The 25,073-nt window shown below is 48.2% G+C and overlaps 1 protein-coding gene across 4 annotated transcripts in view; it reads left to right on the forward strand.

Annotated features, from left to right (window-relative positions):
- LOC114878199 (dachshund homolog 2) overlaps positions 1-25,073 on the forward strand; it is a 126,302-nt gene that overhangs the window by 19,170 nt on the left and 82,059 nt on the right. The gene's annotated exons all lie outside the window — the stretch shown is intronic.

The following is a 25,073-nucleotide window of genomic DNA, read 5'->3' on the forward strand; positions in this document are numbered from 1 at the left end:
CGGAACGGATTGGTATCGCTAATCCCCCGTCCTGCCGGGGGGTTGTTTTAATTGAAATCTTACTCGACTACTCGCCTCGACGATTCGCGGCGGGCCGGGGGTAGAAAGGGAATGCTCGCGTTCGGATTTCGCGCGGGAAAAGGGGTTAACGAGGGAACGTTACACGTGTCTCAGAGTTCCTCGAGAAACTAAGCAATTCCTCTCGAGGTATAACGATAACCACTGGTTTGTAAACTTGAGATTTTCTTCGTAAACAAATACCAGAGTTTGGGGATGAGATCGGGTAGATTGAAATTTGACTCGAACTTCTTACGAATATTTCAACGATAAATTGTGAATGGACTTTAGACGAATCTTGGTTGATAAGTAATTCACAACCCTCCCGGCGAGTATTCCAGCTGGTTGCGCGTTTTTCGGAACGACGAAAGTTCTGTAATTCCGCGAGATCGTCGCGCGTGCCGAAATGTCAACCGCGAGACCACTAAAACGCCAGAAACTTTTAATTCGTTCATTTCGCCGGGCTCAAAGGGTCGGCGAATGAGGCTTATTAAAATTTATACAAGCCCTCCCGCCCATTTCTGCCACCTTATCTCCTTCCCTCCTCTCGTTCTCCTTTTCCACCCTTCTGCAACAACATTCAACCTTTTTTCTCTCCTCGGTGAAATCGTAGTTACGTTTCGGCGTTAAACGTTTCATCTCGGCGGGATAAAGATATAGTCGAGAAATTAACCTTTATTTTTGGCAAATATTAATCCACTGGGTACCTATTAGCCACGATTCATTGTAAGAAAGTTGTAAAAAAAGATTGGGTGGGTCCGTGGCTTATTCCTGAGATGTTGGACGTTCGTCCTTTAATCCTTAAGACAATAACAGCAAGGGTGAAGAGAAAGGAAATTCATGCTCCGGTAAAGGGTTGTGCATCAACCCCAATGTTCATCTCATCCTCGTCTTCTCTACTTTCTCTCTCTTCACGGGCGTGCTAATATTTTTCGAAGGGTTGAAATCTAATTTTTTCTTTTTTTCGTTCAACCTACCCCCTCGGCGGAATCCTCCTTCTATCTTACTCGCGTCTTACCCCGTCGAGGGAGCTGGTTCGCTCCCAATAGACATAATAAAAACGCCATCTGAAATATGCATCCCTTAATAAAACTGTCCAATTAGGCGAAAATGGAATTAAGTATTTAGGGGGTGTCGGTGAAGACTTTTCCACCCGGGGTTCTCAGGTGCTCCCGGAAACCCTTTTGCGAAAAGATTAGGTTCTTAGACCGCTCCCCTTTGACCGCTCGACGAAGAAACGGGACTGGTGGGTGGTTGGGGGTGGAGAAAGGAGAGAAAGAAAGAAAGAAAGGTTGGGTAACCGAGAAAGGCTGTACCCGCTGGTGGACGGGTCCTGAATTATTTATGGAAACGAAATTCTTCCGTCGCTTTTCTTCGCATTTTCGTCCTCGACTTCGATTTATCGTCGCAGTGTTTTTCGCTTTACTCACTGCGGACAATGTGGGATAATTTGTACCGTGATTTCGTGATCTTTGATAATTATATTAATAGCGTTCTTTTTTTTCTGTAAATAAAATCTGAAGCAACGCTATGAGAAATCTTAACAGTTAATTAGGATGGCCGAATATCGTGGACATTTTAGCTCGGGATTCCACGTATTTATTTCAATCCGTCCCGAAACCGAGCCACGCAAAGTACAAGGGGCAAGATCGATGGAGTGGCGGGTCGAGGAAGAGCTCGTGGCAGGGACAGGTTGGTCATTTATAAAATTAAATCCCTCGAATATTTCAGTCGTACAAATCCCAGGCTGGCAGGGCGGAAGGGCCAGGCAGTCAGGCCAATCGTAAAAATTCCACGAGGTCTGGACGCATTGGAAATCCGTGTAATTAACCGAAGGAATTCCAGGCTATTCGCCAGGGGAGGTCGATTAAAAACGCGAGCAACGCTTACAACGAAACAGGAGGGAAGTTGTTTCTCGCTCGTGCCACCTCTCTATTTTCTTCGTTATTTTTTTATTTTCGCATTTGCACCTTTACATCCCGAAACAGGGAAACACGTGTACGTTTCTTCCTCTTGTTATTTTTTTTTTCGTTGAAATTTTTGAGTTTGCCATTTCGCGACACGATAGCACGGGCTAATTAATATACGCGCGATCGAAGGACACGTTTATAATATATACGAGAAGGTGGAGGAGACAGGGTCTCCGCAATGACGTCCATTAATTTCGTGCAGCCGGGATTGCTTCGGGGCGAGGGTAATTAATACAAATCGTTGGCGTAACGCGAACAAGAACGAGAAGGAGAACGGGAACGCGAAGAAAACGACTAGAAGAAGAGCAACGATAAAGAAGAAGGTGGAGAGGGGTTTGTAAAACGGTTGCGCCGGTGCGTTGTGTCCGTGGCGCGGGAACGGATCTAACGTCGTTTCCCGAGTAAATTTATACGACTAATACACGGGGACTCGAGGGGTCTTAATATCCAGGCGGGCGTGCGATGAAAGCAGGCGAGTTTGAAAAAAAAAAAAAAGTGCAATATCACGGAATACATAAATGCGAGATGAGGCGATTTGAATGAAAACCAAATAAATTTCGTCGTCGCGACTCGCTCGCTGCCCGCTCGTCCGTCCAATTTCGCTTTCGCGCCGGTTCCATTTATTTTATCCGACCCGTCTCACGCGTCCATCCTCTATTTTTTTTCTTTCCACCGAGATTTCCTTCGTTTTAATTGCCGAGTACGCGCGCGCCAACCCATATCTCCGCGAACTGAGCGCGGATTTCGATCGCACAACTCGCGACCGGAAACCAACAGTCGCTCGTTGAACGGGCGTTTCCCTCGTCTCGGTTTTGCATCGCATTTCGTGCGACTCTGCTCGAAATGCTTGATATCGAGAATTTTCCTCCTTCTTTTTTTTTTTTTCGTGGATTCGTCAGATTCCACGTTTACGTCCAACGAACCCCTCGATTTCGCGAGCGTGCTACTTTCGATGGATGCTCACTCGATACGACGAGATACGAGTATTAGCAGGGATCGAGATAAAAGAACCGAGTGGGTAGAACGTGACGAGACAATGGATCACCGGTCCACTAGCCATAATACAATCGCATCAGCATCTCGCCGTATTGTTTGCCCTGCTTTGATATCAGCCCCGAGCTCTCGATTTTTTTTTTTTTTTCTCCAAGATCACTCTCTCTTCCTCTCTATCTCCCTTGCTACTCTCTTTTCGATTCTCGACAGCCGACAGACGAGAATCGATACCCGACACAGCACTATGCTTCTCGCCATTCTTTTTCTCTCCTCTACTCATTTATACTTTTAATTGATATCGCCGAGCAATCTAGGCCATGGAAAAACCTCGGAACGAGATTAAAGGAAGCGGAACACAGTTTCTTTTCGTGTATCCTTGAAATTCGCATGCCGGAATGAAGGTGTCGTCGTGGCGGAAACTCGCAAGGAAAAAGTTCAACGAGATGGAAAGAGAGAATCAGCCAGTTAACACGAGTTCCTGGTTAACGTTCGTATAGATAATAAGCGGCGATAAATTGGTAAGGTAACCGCGCGCGAATATCCACGATGTGGGCGGGCTCGGTGCGGAAGAAGCACACGCAAACTGCGCTTTGCTAAGACGATCGTCTATAGTCTACAGTGCTCGCGTTTACCTTCGATTCACATACTTTCGTTTTTCTTCGACCGACGGGAAGCGAGAGTCGATCAAGGTCATTCTCTTCAAGGTACTCGAACGAGGTTCACAGTATCGAACGGGATCGAGGATCCTTCTCTCTGCCGAAACTGCCGAATTTTCAAGAAGATTCAAACGGCTCGAAAGAAATGAAACGAGCCGGGAAAGGCTCGTTTCTCACGGTAGACTGCTTCCTATCGTGGTCCTCCGTTCCTCTCTTTTTCTCCTTCGCTCATTCGTTGTTCCCTTCGGGAAGAAAGGAACAATCCGTCCGTCAGAGATTAAACGATAGAATTCCACTACCTCCACCTTCCCCTATCAGCCACGTTCTCGCGAGAGATCTCGCTGGTGGCTCTCGACAAATTAGTACAATTAGAATCCCTCAAAGAAAATTGATAAATTCCTTCGGAACAATTTCTCGACTCATTTCACCCGGTGCAGCCCCTTCGACGTTCCACGGATATCCCTGCTTCGTTCGCATCCTTCCATCTACTCGCGCGAAAACTTCTTCGAGGCATCTGTGCCGTTTGTATCCAGGACCTTCTCTGGTATTAATTTTGTTTACCATTTGACCTAGTCCTGCCTAGAGTGTTTTGTGCCAATACCGTCGATCCGGGTCATCTTGGACGTTGATTAATCGTCTGTTGACGATGCTTTAGTATAAAACGCTGAGAGATTGGAGGTAAGAAAATTATTAGCGTTTCCTCGCTTTTCCTCGATGAATGCGTCGAATATTTCGTAAATAACAATGAGTTCAATACTGGTGATTTTTTGTTTGTTAGAGCGTGTCCCAATCAAAGGGTTAATTACAATCGAAGTAGCGTAACAAAAAGAAACAAAGGGTCTTTGTTTCTCCGAGTTAGAAAGTGTTGTTCACGTTGTTCGGAGTCTGCGGTTCGGCAGGAAATTCGCGCGTTTCTCGATAATCGATGGGAGAAGCGTGAAAATCGGCGCGTTTTCTCGGTAGTTTGTAGAACACTGGTAGATTCACAGGTTCGCACCCGCGGGATTCTTGCCGATTAATTGTAATACCGTTTCCGAGAGCGTGCGAAGCAACGAGTTCTCTTTGCGTAGCGTGCGAATGCACCGTAATGCGGCGGACTCTTATCCAAACGAGATCGACGGCCACACGGCGAACAGAAGGGGAGAAAAAAGGAATTAAAAGAAACATCCGACAATCGTCCTCGTTGCGAGAACATAGTGTCTGTTTTCTCGTGCAACAGACACGAGCGACGAGTTTAATTGTAAATTACTCTTGACAACCCTTTATATGCTCGTGTAACTTTGACAAATTTCTGTGAATTAAATTTCTAACGAAATTTCGAAGGATTCTCTGAATGAACGATTGTTTTAACAACGGCGTGGGAACGTGTTCGCGAAACAGTTTCAAATTGCGGGGCCAAAGGAAGAAGCAAAGGCTGGCACGCGTTTTGCCCTCGGCCCCTTCGAGAACCCTTCCTTCCCGTTCTCTCGATTTCTCCCGCTGCTCCTTCGCCCTTTCGTCGCTTTTCTCCTCTCGCTTCAACCCCCGCGGTCTCTGTTCCTCTAGTTCTTGCTCTTACTGTTCGCTCCAAGTCGCTTCCGCGAGCCAGCGGCAAGCATTAAGAGCTCCTAGATTTATTTATAACTACATTTACGCGCATGCCACGCTCGCGCAACCCCTTCGAGCGCTGCGAATTATTGCGTTTATGCGAACGGTACGAGGGGGGGTGAACCACCCTCGTCTTCTCTAACTCGTTCCCCTTTCGATGAACGAACTCTCCTCGAAGGAGCCAGTCGACGAACTTTCAGCTTATTCCTTTTCCATTTCAATTTAGACTTTGAATACATTGGCGAGAGATTATCGTCGAGGATAATGTTAACGATGCTTTTAAGCGAAAGGCAATGACTCATAGGGCTCGCCTATCGACCTGTTATCAAATGAAGAAAAAAAAAATAGGACGTACGCATTTTGCATGCAACCGAAGGAGGGAAACGCGAGCGGGTGTATGTGTATGCGCGCTGTCTCGCGGGGCGGATGAACGTTAAACAACGTTACCTTTACCGCGTCACGTATATTTGCCCGAATAAACTTTCCACTTGACAAACTGTGTGCCTGGTGCTTGATATACGTGTACACACGTATCGCGCGCGGTGCCCTATAAGAACGTGTTTCTCCTTCGTGGAATCAGCCTGCCCTCCACCGTGTCTTCCGTACCAACGGCATACCATCCTTTCGTCGAGAATTATTCGGGCTTTACGTCAAGCCTTACGACGTCCCTCCAGCTAAGGAATCTAATTTGAGCGATGTACGACTATACACCACACCGGTGCGATACCAGTCTAACGCACCTTCCTCCCTTGTCCTGTTTTCGCTCCTTTACGTTTACGTGCTTTCTTCGTTTCTCATTTCTTTCTGGCATTTCTGTCGAAAACTATGTACAGTCTTGGTAATCGAGCTTCCAACCGTGGCGTTTTCCCATAATGTCAGTGCATTAAAGCGTTCAAAAGGCAAATAAGGTGTTAAAGCTCTGTTTATATTCCTAACAATATAGCAAGGATTGCTGCTACCACGTAGTTATGGGATATCAAGAAAATCACGAATGTATAATTTCGTTTACTTGCAATCATTTTAATGCGCGATAGTATCTTTCAGTTCGTACATTAGTCTATGAGAAAACGCTGGAAAACGAACAGCTGGGTATCTCGAAAACGATGAGTCTGCAGATCTATTTTTACTTGCAACTTTTTCATTCGTTCTTTGAATACCATTAGCCACTTAAAACTCTATAGATTCACCTTGTATAATGCGTTTAGCGTACAAATCGTCGGTACGGCGAGCGGAGATTGTCGTAGGGTAATTGGATATAGTAAAGGTGTCTATACGAATTGTTCGAAGGGCTTCATCGAATATACACATGACTTAGGGTTTCGAAGCAATTAGTATCTAGGATAGCTCGTTAATCGAGAAATAGATGAAACGTCAGAATGAATTTTGATCGATGAAAAGCTGGCAAAGACTCGTCGAACTCTGTACGACGGCTGGCGAACGTTTAAAGGCAGAGCCGCGAAACTCTTGCTCGTTCGCAAGACGGCCGAATCGAATTTGCAAACTTGCAGATTGGATTCCAACTTGCCTATTATAGGGTGCGTCTGTTCCGGTTAAAAGCTGGGGGCAAGGGAATTAATGTCGATACGCCAAGGAAGGCCGGAGGATTACTCCAAAGGCCCGTATCTCATTGTCTTAGATGTTGCTCCCTGCCCTCTAACCTTCGCCTTCTATCTCCACCACCACCACCCCTTCCTCGTTCTGGCTGTTCGCCACGTTTCCTCGACCATCGTCATAGTTGGACGAGTTTGTTCTCGAGTTCGAAGCCGTGACTTCGAAACGCGTTACATCGTCATCGGATTAGAAGGGTTGTAAATTAAGTATTGGTGACATATTTTATGAAATCTATTTCTTAGCTGTCTCGAATTTCATTTAAGACTATTGTAGAAAGATTCACCGTGAGTTCGCTTGCTCCTCCGAGTACTTTGACTGCTTCTCCACAGGAGGTCACTTGATAGAATATGCTGAGTCAACTTATTAGCGTGTGCAGTGAATGCACTTAATGACTGCCATTAACATTTAATGACAGTGTTGCCACTACATTATTTATCATCCTTATAATTAGTGTTTTTTTTTTTCTTTTTAATTTAAATGTCTGTACCAGGCTGCTGTCTGCAGCTTCGGGTCCATGAATCGGCGACGATTCAATTACGAAGATCATATTCGCGTACTTACTTAATGCTCTCTCCCTTGTACGGAATGGATTTCACCCCCTTTCTCAGAGGCTCAATCCTCTGCCCTTTCCGCTTCTTTTTCTCTCTTCAAGTTTCGAGAGCTCTCGAGGCTGATGCGTTTCGATGTTCCTTCTCAGGTTGGACGTCTCTTTCCACGGCAACTTTGTAATGCATTTTATTTATTCACAAAGGCAAATACTCATTTACCGTGGCGGCACGGAGATAAATGAGTCCGCGCGAGCCGCGGTACACACCGTTCCCTTTTTCCAGCTTTCCGACTGGCTTGGCTGGAAAACACAGAGAGAAAGAGAATTGAGAGACGGTTTCCAGCCAGAGCCACCCTCTCGACTTGAGCGTCGCCACAGCGTCATTAGCTTTCGTCGCCACTTCACCCTTGGACGCGGCTACTCGCGGCGCCTCTTGCACAGTTTCAGCCGGTCAACTTTGAAGAGCGAAACGCGCGACGCGTTTCCCTTTGATACGTCGAGTTTCTGTAAATGGAGCGGCGAGATCGGTCCCGCGAGCCAAGGGTGGGTCAGCCGCTTTCTCTCGGCCACCGTTGCCCCTTTGAAACGCCACCGGTACCTTTCAAAACCGTGGGCATTTTTAATTTCCGAGGATTACCGCGGAGGATAGAGAAGCGGCGATTCTCCGCTCCGCTCCTTTCTTCCCAGTCTATTTGCCACTCGACTTTTCTACCCCTCGCCACCGTCTTTTTTTCATCCCCTTGCATCTTTTCTACCTTTTCGCTAAATTTCTTTCTTCTCCAGAAGGAGGATCCGTCGTTCTCATTGGACTGCAGGTTTTTCAAAGTTTATGACCAGTCTCTTTCCCCCTAGGGAAGGCTACCATGCTCGTATCTCAGTGTTAATAAACAGCTTTAACGTATCAACAGCTCTCATCGCTCATATTCGCACCGAGTTAATTCGATCCACGAGTGTACTCTTGATCATCTTTCCAATTGCGACGAAGAGCAGAGCATTCAACAATGTTATCACGTGGCTGAGAGCCACTGGTCACAGTCCCGGCGGTAGCCTTTCATCGGGTCTTCATTAGGCCACGGTAAATGTATTATGACTTCTGATTGAGTGCCGCCACAGCGTTACCCGTCTAGCAATAGCCACTCACACTCGCTGGTCATCCTCCATTGGGGTCAAATGCTACCTACGAAACGAATGCCACTCTCGCTCCGTCCGTCTGTCTGTTCGTAAACGGTACCGTCCGAACCCGGACTGGACGACCGGACTCGTTCTCTCCCTTTTGGACAGGAGAGTGACCGTATACGATACCGGGGACGGCATTTTGCAGCTGGCTGGTGGCTAGCAGCCACGATCGATCGTCAGCGAAATAAAACGGATGCGATGGCGCTAGATTCGCCACGGAAAGGGAAACCGTGCCCCGTGGAAAGTCGGATCCTCCTGACGGGGCCTCGAAATCCTGGTTTTACGATATTTTTGACCCCGACAATCGGGGGGCCATCGATGGTGATGAAATGTGCGGGGGAGGGAGAGACAGCGAGGTATCGTTGACACACGCTACACGCGCGTATATAATAATTAATGGTGCTCTCGCGTAGGTGTGGGAACGGTATGCTCTGATATCAAGAGAGGGAGAGAGAGGGAGAGAGAGAGAACGGGACGTATATCTGCACGGGCAAAGATGCGTAATTGCGTTACCCATCGAATTCAGTTATACCGGCATGGCGAGTCTGATGCATAAAATGACGGGGCCAAATTCAGTTATAGTTCGCTTCACAAAGCGAATACGCTCGCGTCGTTAATATCGCGCCGTTCCGAACCAGTGTGATATCGCTACGACGGAATTTCTCTGCCCGCCGAGGGGGTAAGTCATTGGGAGAAACGGGGCAAACCTTATCGCGAGGATATATTGGGTCAAAACGTCGAACGTACCTTGTGCATGCTCGTTGGTCGCCCCTCGAACGTCTCGAGATAATTTTTTCTCTGATACCTGCTCGAATACGGCTTCTTTCTTTTTTCGTTTATACTCAACTTGTAACAGGCAAAAGGAAAGACGAAGGGCGAGTAAGTAAGGGAAACGTCGGAAAGCGAGAGGGTGAAGGAGAGAGAGAGATCGATCCGCTTTTACTCTTATTTTTCCCGGCGCTCGCGACTTAATTAATCGCATAACACCGGGCCTAATGAAATCAGAACTCCCATCCCATTCCCCGGTACTATTCTCGCCCCCCTCGTTGGCCAGTACCGTGCTACCGACGAAAAAAAACGGAAATATTTGCCATGGAATACTTTTCCGCCTTCGAGCGAAACCCCGAGGGTGTACGACGCTCGTTCACGAGGAATTGCTTCGGAAATCGATCGTTCCTTTCGACGAGTCCCTCTTTGCTTGATCGTTCGCGAATCAGTTCGCGAGTTCGCGAGATTCGATCGCGATTCTACGATGGAACTTAATCACCAGAGAACCCTTCGGCTTTTCGAAGCAGCAAGAGATCCAAGCGGAAGTCGAGGAATGCCGGGTAGTCGGTGAAGCGTGCACGACGAGGCAGCAGCTAGCAGGATGTCTCGAGTTCCTTCGGGAATCGAAGGGGGTTCCTCGATTCGTTTGCCGATTGCTCGGCTGCTTCGCGGTCGGCGTATCGAGGGCAAAGTAATTTCTTCCACGAGAAAGTCTGGATTGCCGAGCGAGAGACCTTACCTTCTCTCTCTCCCAGGGATTAATTAAAATCTCGAGCGTGCCGCCGATTAATCAACGCTACTCGATGCGCCGAACAGCTTCGTAACAGCGATTAATAATGTATTCCATCGCGTGGCTAAAGCCCGATTCAGCCACCACATCCTGCCGTATTCGTACAGCTATACATTTTTATTATTAGCATTTTATTACGCGATTCGAAACGAATTCAACAATCTGCACGTGTAAGAAAAACCTAAGTACCATGCTTCGTCGATCTTCCGGACGAAACTTTGGTATCTATAGTTGCAAGGGAGTTGTATATTTCCCAATGAGAAACTGCCTAATCACGAAATTCATTAAGGGTTCTAGACGATCTACTCGGTTAGGAAAGGCGACGCTGACGACTGACATAACACCGGGACACGTTTTTCGAACACCTGACCGATTCACACGACGCGTTTAACACTCGCTATTAATTTAACACCTACCGACAGCCCATTCAACGTTTCCCTTGCTTAAAATAATAAATAGCACAAGACAGGACTGGTTTTGGTAGCGAATGTTGGTGCGATTATAACAAACTGCACCTTTATATCGATAAATGACAGGATATTTATTTCATTTTCATTCATTGAATTTGTGTCAAACTATCTATTTTCGAAAGTGAACGAGGCGATATGTCATATGCAAATTAGGTCTCACATAATGAGACAAATGAGATGTCATTAATCGTTGCAAATATCCTCGATCTAATTTTATTAAAAAGTTCGGATAGAGTTCGCACGGGAGCAGCCCAACGAAGAAAATAAACGACTGAACCGAGCAGTAACTCATTGCGTACTACATTGGTCATTACATCGTCGATAATTCAAGCTAACCGGCGATCCTTTAACGCGATACATCCGTACATACAGAGTTGTCGCCGGTTACAGGTGTAGCTTTAGAGATCGACAACGAGTGATAAGGGCATTGCGTTGCAACTGGAAGGAAGAAGAGGCTCCCAATGCGCCATATATCTTGTCGTTATTCCGGTCAGTTGTTGGCGCGCGATTTTAGACCGACCGATTAGAGAGCGATAAAGCGTACTTTTTCGACCGCTTACGTTCCTCCCTGTCATGTCGGTTCGTCGATTGATTTCAGTCGAATAATAACACGGATGATAAGGTCCCCTCGTCCGATCGTTTATACGCACCTGGACGTTCGCATCGCTTTCTTTCTGCGATTGGACGAAAACGCGAATATTATATTTGTATGTGATCCATGGGGATCATTTTCTTATTACCCTTTGCGATTAGGTGTAAATCGCGGTTTACAAGATGTTTGACAATGAAGTGGCAGAGTAAAACGAAAAATTGCCTTTCGCTCCGTCGAATTCGCGCTTATTATTCCCTCTGCTGTCGACGCGTCGTCCAATAAAAGTACGTCAAAACGAATTCAGATGAAAATAAAACAAGCAACAAAAATGGAAAAAAAGAAAAATCGAATGAAGAGAGCGAGGTCATGGAACAGAAGACAGAAGGAGAAAGAGAAACGAGTTGAAGGGGGAGAACGAGAGAGGGAATCATCGAAGCGTTTCCTCGCTGGCAGAGAGTTTTCATCGGGCGCGCAACAACTCTGACAGCTTATTCCATCGGTTCTGCCCACCTCCTGAACTGCCAACTGCCAAATGCCACTGCGCATTGAATCCGAACAATCAGCGTGTCGGGATTGGAAAAGGTTCCGCGGCCGCGCGAGTCCTGTCAGAATACCGGATTAACGCGCCCTCGTAATACTCTGCTGGCGGATAGCGGACTAGCGGGCTCGCGCTCGTCCCGTGAAAATAGAACGATCGAAATCTACTTGTTAATCGTCGAAATTGCTCGATCGTTTCGCTGACACCTTTGAATCAGCTGAGATGGCAAGACGCTAGACGCGAGAGAAAACGTCCGAGGAGAAGCGTCTGCAGCTATCGAGTTATCGATTCCTCGACCCCGTTCCACTCTGCTCCTTTCGTCTTCACTCTCGGATACGTCAAGTTTGCATATAGACTCGACGAAAACGAAGCGGAACGAGACGAGAGGAAGAAATTAACGTAGTCTACGCGTATCGATTCCTGTTCCGCCTTTTTCGTCTTCGCTCGTCGACGAAAACGAAAGAAAAGCAGGTGCGATTACGTGAAAACGTACCGCATGCAATACGGCGAAATGTCATTCCATGGACGGTTCGGTGCGAACGGAGCAGCAGGAGTCAACCAGCCTTAACGATTCGACACGCACGCAAGCACGCACTGGCACGCACTTGCGCCTACCCTCGTAACGCGTGCAAGAACAAACGAGCGCGTGTACCGGCGCGACGCGACGTTTTAAATGGCTGGCTACTCGGACAGCTCGCTGTCGTTCTTACCACTTCGCTTCGACTCGCCTCGTTTCGCTCCGATGCGGCTTGCTCCTTCCGACCGACAACTATCGGCTATCATTTTTAACCCCTTCCTCGATCTTTCGCTATTTCACTATAAACACACCAGTATAGCAAATGCGATCGTCTACGGTCTGGATACACTCTCGAATATCCCATAAACTAGGGGGCAAAGTGTAACGGTATATTAACGAGCTGGTTGCTTTTCACATAGAAAAGAAAAGTAATGGAACCTAGGATTATCTTGGCCGGTCGGTCGACGACGAGGGGGTGGGTAAGGCGGGTGGGTGATCGTCGGACACGAGCTACCGGAGAAGTTTAATTACCGCACTTGAGTAAAGTAATTACAATCAGACACCCTTGTACGGGTGGCGGGCGTAGCACGCGAGAGGAAAGAGGAGTCGAGTGCCAAGGGAACCGGGATTCGTGGTCTATGATTAGCCGGAGGTGACCAACGGAAACGAGCCGCGTCCGTTCTCTGTTGTATAGTCGCGCGACCGGACAGTGTTCAGGAGGAGGGCTCTTTCGATTAATTATCCGTCGTCGCGTTAGTTAACTCGAGATTCATCGAGCATCCCCCGCCCGCCAAGAACCCGATAGTTAAAGCGGAATTCGGAGAAGGGACTCGATTACAGCGTTACGACGGAGCCTAGTTACGAACCTAACTCTGATCGATCGATACGCTGATTCATGCTTTCCACGGTACATGTATCAAGATTTTTCACAGCCATAGTTACGCACAGTCCTTCGAAATCTATTCAATTTCGAAACTCATCAGCCGCGTAGGAAAAATACAAAACAATACCGATTGTCGGGGACACAGTGTTGCAATTCTATCCACCCCATTCATCTTTCCGAGCCCCCATTCCGCGTTGCTTAACCTGGTTGGGATTAGGGTCGTAGCCGTAGACAGGCGTACCTCGCGTGCTCGCAATTATTTCCTCGTCCAATTTAATCGCGTGGCGTACCGTTGTTATTGTCGTTCAAAATCGACCGATAAAACAACGAGAAAAATCGAACGTAGACGTTTACACTCAGCGGGACACCTTTCCACCTGGACCTTTAATTATACCGATTTTATTACGTTACCTCTGGAAATTTTCGCAATTACCATGGCGTTTTCAACGGCAAACACCGCATCGCGAACTTGGTAATCGTAAAAAAGTGAAACTAATGGATGCGTCGGCTTTTTGTTGAGGCTTTCTTCGTCGCGCGCACCCAGAGCGTAATTATTATCGTGGAAGAGGTGCTGGCCGTTCGGCACGAGCGTGAACACGACCGCAGATCGGCCAGATAGAACGTTCCTCGCCACCAGCACCCTTTATCTCTCTTTTTCGCTCCTCACCTTTACGTCTTTTTCCACCTGGTAGCCTTACTCTGCACTTCTACACGCCCTCGTCTTTATTAGCTTGATAATATTTCTAATCAGCTATTCCAAAACAATTCAGAGTCAAGATTAGGGAATTTTTAATATTGTCCTTTTCGACGAGGAGGAATCTCAGAGAATTATTCGTCGAGGCGAATCTTATCGATGAAAAGGCGAAGAGTTTGACAAGTCTAGCCGATAAAGTCGTCGCGGTTATGTTGTTATTAGCGTAAAACGGCTCGGCTTACAGGTAATTTAAATCCCATGGAGAAATATAAAGGCTACGCCACGTACGTAGGTACGTATGTACGTACGATCAGATTACCGGCCGAAGCGAGGCTGTATTTGCATAAGTCAGCTTGTCAGTCAGACCGCGTGGCAAGCCGGGCGACCCTCTTGCCCTCTCTTGCCCCCTGAAACAACCCCGTGCACGCGCGCCAACGTTGTAGTACGCGGACAGGAAACGGGCCGATTCGAGCATGGTTCTGCCGTGCTAGCAAACCGATCCCTCCAAATGTTATTCCACTCGTTTTGCTTGCTCCCAGAGAGAGAGAGAGAGTAATCGAAATCTCGCCAGATAACAGTCTCCCCGTCACTGCGAAGATTCGCCAAGAGAAACGTCCTTCTGCTAAAGTAAAGGGTTCTAGCTTTCGCGAAAGAAATCAAGAAACCCAGTCATGGTGCGTCGTGAGAGCGTTCCGCTCGATGGTTCGACCAGCCTCGAGCCACGTTTTAATTTCGATAAACAACACGGAAACGCGTACTTATATCCACCAGAGGATATGGATTTGGTAGATGCGATGGGCAGTTCAGCAGACGGAGATAAAGCACCGTGAAAAGTTTGAAAATTGATAATTTCGTAGTATAGAGGAGAAAATTTAAACGAACATTTCCTCTTGAATCGATGGTGTATTCGATTATTTCTTCGTGTCCCATCCCCTGCTGACGACGGGGGTGGTCCTCGATTCGCCCCAGTATATAGCGGAGCGCGCACGCGAGCACGCTCTCGGCGGACACGTGAATTACGTAAGGGTCTTTCCGTCATCGTGCACACAGTCCGGAGATTACGATATTCTTCGATTGGAGTGGCTTGACACGAGTTCAAGAAGGTAGACAGGCACGCACGCATGCACGCACCTGAGCCGCTGCGTTTTTACACCGCTCGAGGCGACTCGATTCACCTTATTTTCTTTCTTTTTCTTTCTTTTTTTTTTTTTCTTTCTTTCTCACCTCTCGCACACGGCGTACGTCGACTCGAGTCGAGCTCCTTTTCAAGGTCCTCGAGCGACAAGCTGAATACAAGAATACTCGCGGGAATAGCGCCACTCCAACAGTTGTCACGACTGATTTATCAAGATTTTGCTATTTTTAAAAAAGATAATCGGCTGATCGGATTGCCGACGATTCGAAATCAGATACTCGTTGTATAATTTTCCCAAGTGTATTAAATTCTAAATATTGATGCCATTTGGGTATGAAATTACTCGGGAAAGGGTGAAGTGGCCAGGTCAAGGACGAACGCGATAATTCCAGGGATAAAATCATACACCGGAATCGGTGGATGGTATTTCTGCGGTTTCCTCGTTTTCTCGTTTCCTCGTTCCTCTCTGGTTTCCGCACTGTTTGAACACGAAATGGACAACATATGTAACAGCGGTGCGCGCGGCTGACCGATCGCCACAGGGATCTCTCGCTTTTCTTGCGGAGAGAAAATAAAACGAGGGCCGAGAAGGGACGCGGAGATGTTTGCCGAGCCATCCGCGTGATTGCACGCTCGACGAGCTTCGATCATCTCTCTTCTCTCTTCTTCTTTTCACCTCGCTAGATTCGTTTCTCCCTCGATATCTCATCCTCTTCCCTGCGGCCTTAGCCTCGAGGAAGCGTTCGCGAATGGAATTCGTGCGGTTCAAGGAATCGCGATCAACGGACAGCGGTTTGCGGTCGAAAATACGGAATCGTCGCAATTTCTCGCCAACGGTCTTAGTTTCTCCAGAAGGCTACTCTCACCCTAGTTTTTCAAACCTCGATTCCTTTTACTCGGTTTCGACAACCCCGATGGGCCGAAACAAAAAAAGTAGGGCTTTATCTGTGTCAGCAGTTAGGTGAAGCGGCCGGTGATTCGACGGAAGCGGCGTGAAGAAACAAGCCCGGGGATCGTGGGCGAAACAGAAACGATAGAAGGGGATGTAGTCGAAGGGAGCGCGAAATCCGGGAAAGCTACCCCGAGATACGACACCAATAAGAAAAATCATAAACACTCGGACCCGTTGATTAAGTCCTTTCGCGAGGATCTTCGAAGACGCTTTTACCCCGCGTCGAGATGAGGATCGTATCGTATCGTATCCGAGCTAGACGATCTTGCCGGCTTCATTTCGCGTAATACTCTCGGGACACGGTAGTATGGGTGTCGTGTAGAAACGGCGTCGAGGCTCGCGCCCATCGGCACGACCGTCCATCGCGGCTTTACGCCACTTCGATTGCCGTCTGTAATTCCAGCGTTACGAGCGCGATCGCGTTAATACACCTACTCTTATCTCTTATATCTTGCTCTTCACCCTCGACTCGTTCGACCCGGACATTTCAGCCCGTGTCTATCGATCCACGAGGGTGCGCGACGCTTCTTCTGATTCTCCTTCCGTAATTTTTTAAATGGAATTACATATTTCTTTTTTTTTTTTTTTATTCCTTTGCGCAAGTCGGTTCTGCGTAAATCCATCTTTCTACCTGACGCAGCAGAAACACTCGAGGCTCCGTTCGAGAGGGCTGACTGTCCCCCCTTGAAGTAGGCAGGCTACAACGCGGAAACAACGGGGTACATTGTCGCTCGTCGACCTGTACATTACAACGACACGGCACCGACAGTACTCTCGTCCGCTTTTCCGTATTCGGTTCTCATGTCGTGCCGGCTTTGTCGACCGTGACGAGATTGATAGCAGAGACTGGATGGACAAACTTGGAAATATTTGCGACAGGAGGCTGTCTCTGCTACCAACCGCGCCGCGGATTGTACAGGAATAATGCAACGTACGGTACCGCGTGTCGAGGATAATTACATCGGTCGAAAGAATGATACGGAATTGTGCGTCGGCCACCGATGCCACAGCTCAGATAACCACGACGATAAATTTGTTTTACCGTGGAAAAACACTGCAGCTACGCGGCATTTTTTCCTCTCTTTTTCTTTTCATTTCGTACAAACGAACAGACACACGGGTATCGCACGAAATCGTTCTCATACAAAAGTTCACGAGAGAAAGATCCTCTTCTCGGCTCCTTTTTCCCGATCCTTGTGCTCTTCAGCTCGGAAACTTATGTAAAAGATACCGCTATCGCGAAGGGCCTGTATCGTTTTTGAACGAACGACACCAGCCCCCTGTCTAGTCTGGAGACTCGAGTGGCGCCGACCTTTTTCGGTGGATGCATCTAGGAAGACAGAAGTCGTCTACGTTTTTCGAGGACGAAAAGCAGACACTGATTCGTAAATAGAAAATTAACCCCTTGACCCTTCGGAATTCATAGAAATACTCTTACTACGAGTCGATCTTAACAATAGAACCGTGTCACTATCTTATTTCGTATGGGAGAGGGCGCTAGGAAAGTGACGCACCTGTCTCCTCTACCTGTGCTCAGTCGCTGATTCGCGAACGCAATGGCACAAATCTTGTCCGGAAGCGTCGACACACCTGCGCCTTGAGAACCAACTCTCGAGCCTCGACGAACGCGTACAGCTCTATTTGAACGGAAACACAGAGCCGGGATATCGCGCTGTGCTCCCACCATTGTGAGATGCCTTTGTAGTCTGCTGCACTCACACGCGTGTCGCCTCCAAACACGTTATCTGTCTCTTCGTTTTTCTTATTTCTTTTCCCCTTTTACCGTCCCTCTCTCTTTCTCCACCCTGCTTTACCCGCTGTTTGTTATTCGCAGCGATGGCTATGCAAACGAGCGAACCGAGCAAGACGTTCCTCCGTCTACTGGAAAAATCATCAGGCAACATTTAAAAATACACCTTTTGTCTTCTTACGAAATTAAATTCATTTTTCATACGTCGGGAATCCCTTTGAAAAGGATCCTGATGATTACCGACCACCAAGTAGACCAGCAAAAAAAAAAATAAGAAAACAAGGCAGCTGGTGTTTAAGAGAGGATTGCGAGTGATTCTGGAAATCGAGTCAAGGATCTCGATTCTGGAAACATCGGAGGAAAAAAAGGCAAAGGAAGGTCCTGTTCTAAGCTCGTCCTTGCGACTGTTCTTCGTAGGGAAGCCGGTAGTTCTGGAGAAGCCGCGATTCCCTTCTCGTTTCGAGTGGGATCATGCCGACGAGTGGCTTCTGCTGAAGAGCACACAGTGTCAATACTATCCTCCGGAGAGCCAGTTAACACCGTGGCTTTTAACCTTCCCCGAACCAACAGAGAGAGAGAGAGAGAAACGAGAGTCCAGCTCTGTCGATTGCCGATCTAGCTTTTACGATTCATAACTCAAATATAGCTAGGCGAAGCACGAGAGAATCGGGGAGAGGAAGGATCGTCCAGACCCCGGACATAAACCGTTTATTTATATGTTCTACATAATGTTCGTTCGTTCGTTCGCCACCCCACGGAATTTATTTATTACGGTTGCTTCGTAGCGACAGCTTCGAACTACTTTCAGCGCGATCAACGAGTTCAGACGTGGTGTAATCGATCGATTGATGTAATTCTGAAATTTTTCTAAAAAATATTGCCAAGTACCGTTTGAACGATAATAAGTGTCAGGTTAATTTCCACGGGGACAGCAGACGGAACTGGTCGATCGGGCCCAGCATTGTCCTCGGGACGAGCAAGTCGAACGAGGACATCGGTGAGCGGGAACGCGGGGTTCGTAGATAGCATTACGCAATGAAATCTAGTTGTCCAGCCAATGGATCCGCATCCTCTGCTGGAGCAGCAACATTACCAGCAGATTCATCCATCGAAGCTGCTTGCTCTCGCCAGTTGATTCGACCTAACCGCTCCGACGTCTGTCACCGACGGCTAAATCGTCTCCTCTCGGTTAACGACGTCCACTTAACGCTAATAATTATTTTCATTGGGGGCCTCGGCTACGTACACGGGACTCCCCCATTCAACGGGGCCAACTTCCTGCACGAACGGATATAAAAATAGAGCTCGGTACCGCTCGGACATTCTAACGGGGCAGACACTTCAAACGATTTGTTTTGCCGGCCGAATGATCCGTTTCACTTCGAGGAGCTACCGATTTCAATCTCTCTCTAACTTGTATCAAAGAAACTTGACGGACCATTGACGTGTATTGCAAATTTGTCTCGCTTAAAGTTGTGTCGTGTCGCAATTGAGTAATGTATGTTACGTAAGAGATAGGTTTTTCTATGAAATGCTATTCGTAAATGTAACGAACAACAATCTAAAGTAAAAAAAGTAGAGAAAGGCAGTAGTTTACCGTCGATGTATCGTAGAAAGGTAACGATGACGAAGACGAGGTGGGTGACGAAGGAGCTTGGTCAGAGGGAAAGAGAGCTAGATAGGCTCGTAAATTATTTAGGAGCTCGGACCGAGGTGTCGGAGCTCGTCGCCTCGATTGGCCCTCGCTGCCCAATCCGGGAGAAAATTAAATAACAACAAAACGATAAAAGACAATTGTTTCTAAGTTTTATGGCCCTGGTTCTCGCGGCCTGTCCGACAGCTCGACGAGACGAAGGGCGTTTTATTGCTGTTCGGGCTGTTTCGGGTCCCGCCACCAGCCACCCCTGATCCATGGTCACTTTATTTAGCAGGAAAACGATGGGGTCACTCTGACGCTCGACTAGATTTTTCCTCCCCGTTGTTTCCTTTAGACACGATTGTAACGAAAAATTCTGAAAAAACGCGTCGAGATCTACCGATGATTTCGAGGGTAGCCGATGCGTTTCCCAGAGACGAAGGATCAGATGTTTCTATTTTCTTGTTTCACCGCTCTTTTTCATTTTCTTTTCTGTTTCTCGTCGGTGTGCGAGCACAGAATACGCGAACCAAGTCTCTCTATCATCGCAGCCGTGGCAATAAGAGAGGGCTTACGGTTCTCGCCATATATTGCGGCCACATTTTTATTTTGACACTAATAGCCACGTGGTATCGACCAAGAGCATGACTCGAGTCCGTCCGATCGTGCTAATCCCGACTCGATATTGCCCGTATAAATCCCCAGGACTCACTGGACACATACATACACGCGAGACACGTTGTTGGTGAACGAAGAGAGAAGAGAAAGAGATCGTGGATCCAATACGAAGTGGCGCCTAATGCTCAGCTGATTTATCGATCTAGCCACGCTACCATCGCGCGTTTCTCAGCTAGAGAAGCGCAGAAGAGTTGGAATTAGAAGAACCTGTTCCACAAATCAACGCCCTTTCTTCTTCCCTTCTTTCATTCTTCCTTTTGTTTCGACGTATAGTCTTATACTTTTCTACTCCATCCGTGCTATTCTTTCGTCATAATAAGTAATTGTTCGTTTTCTTTTCTGTTTCAGGTATGTATCGGATTGGATTCGTAATCGTAGCAATTGGAAGAATGGTAACGTTTCGAGAACTCAAGCGTAGGTACTAGATAGGTATAATTGCAACGTTTGGCGAAGGCAACCAGGGACACGATAGGGAAATGTATCTATGACCGAGGACAGCGTACGGTAAAGTAAAGCGCGTCCCCCGTATCCAATCATCTAAATTATTCCATAAGATGAGAGAGAGAGAGAGAGAGAGAGAGGGGCAGGAGGTGCCGGATCGTAATAGCATAGAAGGGAAGAAGAGAGGAGAGTTTACTGCTTCATAACTCGACCAAGGCACGGACAATCGGCCGTTATGATTTCGCCTGCTATTTTGACTGCTCTGATCGCGGTGGGTGGCCCAACAACAGAACGCTACCAGAAATATGCTACCTCGTAAAGCCACGACCCTAACGCGCGCTGTTCACCTCGCATCCTCCGTTTCCTTTCTCCGTTTCCGTGTGATTGCCACGAAATAGCCGGTTCAGAGCGAATTCTGTAGGAAAAATCGGTGGTAGAAAGCTAGGAGGAGGTAGAAACGAGCGTCTCTCTCGATTAGTTTCCGTGCCCATGCTGTTCGATCGATGGACGCGTTCCCCGGAGAATAAGCCGCCTTTCTCTCCCTCCGCCTCGTAATAAATTTGTCCGAAGCAGTCTGGAAATCGTTGCGTAATAGCTATCGATCTTCCGTGTCCGCGAATATTGTTCACCGGGCGACCAATGGACAACGGGTCTCGTCTTTTTTGCCTGGACTGGTAATCAGTCGGATGGACGAGGAGGACCGTGTGGTTCGTGCACGAAGGAAATCAGCCGAGTCTTTGGACGATGATCGAAGAGGGTAATAGCGAGTGCATACGGGCCGTAGGTGGTCTACGGTGTTTGTACGAGGACAAACAAGAAACTACTTTCACGGCTTTGTCAATTTCATTCGCGTTTCGCAACAAGTTTTAGAGCAGCGATGTAACCGTTTCGTATTCGCAGTATCGGACGTGACCAGCACACGCGTCTTTTATCGTCGCTATCCGGAAGAGACGAACGGCCGGTCAACATCGACGTTTAACCTCGCTTGTCAATTTTCCAACGTAACGTTCCGCGTTTAAGCGCGTTAAAGTCGTGGTTCCCGGGGCAACGATGCTCTCCGATCGGCGCGCACACGACGACGCCGCTAAATCATCGGTTAACGTTCGCGCGTAATGCCGCCGCGAGGGCCAGTGACACGCCTCGACCATAAAGGCCGACCCACGGTACCTCGCTGTTTCTCTACCAACGCCTCGTCCTTGCCTTTCCGTGAAAATATAACAATCCGTCCGAATACTCGAATTCGCGATTCGCGTCGTTGAAGAAAATTTTCACTCTCGAGAGACGAGATTCATCTCTATAGTCTTTCGCGACATCATCGTTACACGAAATCGCTCGCTGGAGACGCGGGCTGGAAGATTCGGTGCTCGAGATAGCTGCTGCGGGAACTTTCTGCTCGTAGAATACAACCCCGAAGGAGGCCAGCGGAAAATAATATTAACATAAGCTTTATCTAAATGTTAATACGAGGCGTTCGTCGGCTCGAACGTCACGCACGGTATTCCCAGAGTGTCGCGACTCTTTTTCGTCTTCTTCTTTCTCGTTTCATCCCTGTTGTCAGGGGGTTGCGCGCGACTCTGCCGCGGGCTCGAAAACGAACGCTTAAAAATGTAATAGCGAGAGGAGCCCCGGAATCGTCGGACGCGAAAACGACGCCGGTCCTCTTTATTTTCCCCATTATTCAAATATAAATGTAAATGTTGATACAAACGGATAGGTAAATGGAAAGAGAGAATTCAATTGTTCGACGCTGAGCGCTCGGTTCCGCGCCGACAGCAGGGAGGCAGGCACGAAATTAGTTTATAAGGAAGCGAGTAGCGACGGGGGTAAAAAATACACGACCGAATGGAGAAAGAGAGAGAGGAGGGTAGATAGACAGAATCGAGGGTGGACAGAAGGGAAGGCTGAGTCGAGGTCCTCGCGAGAGGATTCCCTCGGGCTCTCCGCTCTTCTCGGCTATTTGAATTTCCGTTTTTCCGGCCGTTTATAACGCGAACGACGGAATTAATCCACCGCTAGCTGACAATTCGTAAAAATTCAGGGGGAGAAGATCCCTGGAATTGTTGATTCAATGCGACACTTCGGTACGAGCCGACTTTCTGGACGGAAAGTTTCGCTGCTTTGATCGCTTGTTTTTTTTTAAATTTTTTATCGAGGATATCAGGTCGAGATTTATGGGACAAGGTATCGCGGATATTGGAAGAAAACAACAGCAATCCAATCGGTTGTCCATCGATGCATTCCACGAGACTCTTGGCAGGAAAGAGGGTCCCGTTAATATCGTTGGGTGTACGCGTGCTTCTCGTGTTACCCCCGACATGCATTGTTCTCGCCCTTCCGCCGAGCATTGTGCCACGGTGGCGTAGTTGGTGGAACAGGAGCGAGAGTTGGGGTTGCAACGATGCAGGGTGCATATGCGCTGATAGCTCGTAATGCCGTCTCTAATTCCATGCGAGAGCCGATTTGATTTTGGCATTAAGATAAAGCGACTCTCTTTGCCAACCCCCGGCATCCCTCGCCCGACAACTCATCACAATTCTCCCCTGGCTCCGTTATGTTTCTATACCGACGATCACTTTCGCAACTCGAAATAATACGAGGGATGAACGGAGACTTGAAACGCGATATCGATGCTCGCAGTAAACGCGTTACCGCTTAACCCCATCGGGACACCGAGTCCCAGCGAGTGTGTCGTCTCGCGATACGCGCGCCTTTTCGATCGGATCGGTCGATAAGCGTGTCAGCGACTGGGCGTCGAAACGAACAAAATGGTCCAAGACGAATCACGAGCTACGCAGATTGGTCGCGATCGGCCACCCACGGTTGACGAGACCAGCAAGACAGCACGGAAACAAACGCGACGAAAGCTTGTTAAACTGCTGGAGCAAGAAAAAAAAAAATAAGAACGTTGCGCGGAGCGGTGATCGAGTCGACTTGTGAGTCGTCTGGAAGGATGACGAAGCGTTGGGCTAATCTTGCTCGATCGCGTGCCTCGTGAGGGCGCGAAAATCCTCCGTGCGATCATCCTCTCTTCCGCTTCGTCTGTTCACCGACACGGCGGTGTTTCTCGCGCGATCAACCGCGAAACGAAACTGGCGCGCGACGACCGGTCGAATTTCTTCGCCGTTCGAACGCCTTCTCGTCACACTCGATAGCTGGTGTTTGTGTTTGCATCGATCCTTGGACCGCGAATTCGATGGTTCTCCTTGCGTTGACAGGTCAGCGCTGCTCTTCGTCGAATTGAAGCGGCGCGGCGCGACGATGGATTCTTAGAGGTGGACAACGACGTGGACGTGGTCGGTTATTAGCGATGTGGTAGCCCGGCTGTGTCGGCGTGGCTGCGACCACAGAGGTATCGGAGTGTGGCATGGCACGGGTCAACCGCAAACCGACAACGTCCACGCGCTCTCCCTTCCTCTCTCTCCCTCTCTTTCGCTTGTCCGCGTTCTGCGGCTCCTTCGATGCTGCCCCGAGGCCGCACACGCTCCACCGATGCGCTTCGTGCACGCGCGACTCACCCCCAGCCGCGACTATTCTCACCCGAATACAACCGTGTTACCGTAGTCCTGCATTTCTCCTTTCGTCGCGTAACTCGAAACGGTGATCGATTAAAGGGTTGAAATTTATTATTCTTGGTAGCGGACAATTTGAATAAAACTTTTGGAACTGCAATAAACACGTCTGGTTAATAAACCATGAGCTAATGGCGAGGAAGAGACGCCGTGTACAACCGGTTCGCGTCGCGAAATTCGTTTGCTCGACGTAGCGAGCCGGGCGGAAACGCGCGGCAGGTGCGAGTCGGTAATTGCAAACGTTTGATATTTAATTACAATTTTGGCCACGGCGGGGGCTGTCCCCGATCCGATCTCGAGATCCTGTTTGTTGGAAACAAAATAATTCCCCAATTATTCTTCCGCGGGCGGAGACGTCGTTCCAGCGTTGAATTACAACCTTCTCGGCTTAATTGCGTTATTCATTTCAATCGAAATTAACGTGTTTCGACTGTTTTGCCGGAAAATTAATGAAGCATTTGCAAGTCCAATTTCCGAATTACGTTAACCGTGAATTTCTCGTTTTAACGACTCAATAAGAGGCGCGGAGTGAATGCTTCGAGAATCGAGAGAAGAGGAAAGTCGTAAGTCGGCGCGAGTTTATGGATCGCGCGTTTGTCCCGCTTATTATTTCGATCGGACTCGCGTACCTGCAACGCGCTCGTAAAAAGTCCGACTAGGCCGACAGAGGCGAGTAAAAGAAAGTGCCAGCAGACAGCCGGCTTTATTATTTATTCCATCGTAAGTCGTAAAAGGGCTTGGGTGCGGATTTATCGCGGAAATATTGAAACGAGAGACACCGGTCTCGCTCTCGGCCTCTTCTCCACCCAAAAGCTGACCACCATTTTTACGAGTCGATATATTTTATTCGAAGCAACCGAACCGAGAAGCTGGAAGACGTTGAGACTCGCGAGCGCATCTTCGAATCAAAGTTTCGCAATCGAGCCTGACACCCCCGCAGCTCGTTCCTTCCTTCTAGGATAATCCGCGGTCCAAATTGGCAGGATTACTCGCGCCGAAGACTGGGCCACGTCCTCGAGATTGCCGGGATTACGCGGCGGTAACACGCGTCGAACGCGCTCCG

The sequence above is a fragment of the Osmia bicornis genome, chromosome 3, assembly GCF_907164935.1.
Source record: "Osmia bicornis bicornis chromosome 3, iOsmBic2.1, whole genome shotgun sequence".
Classification (NCBI taxonomy): Eukaryota; Metazoa; Arthropoda; class Insecta; order Hymenoptera; family Megachilidae; genus Osmia; species Osmia bicornis.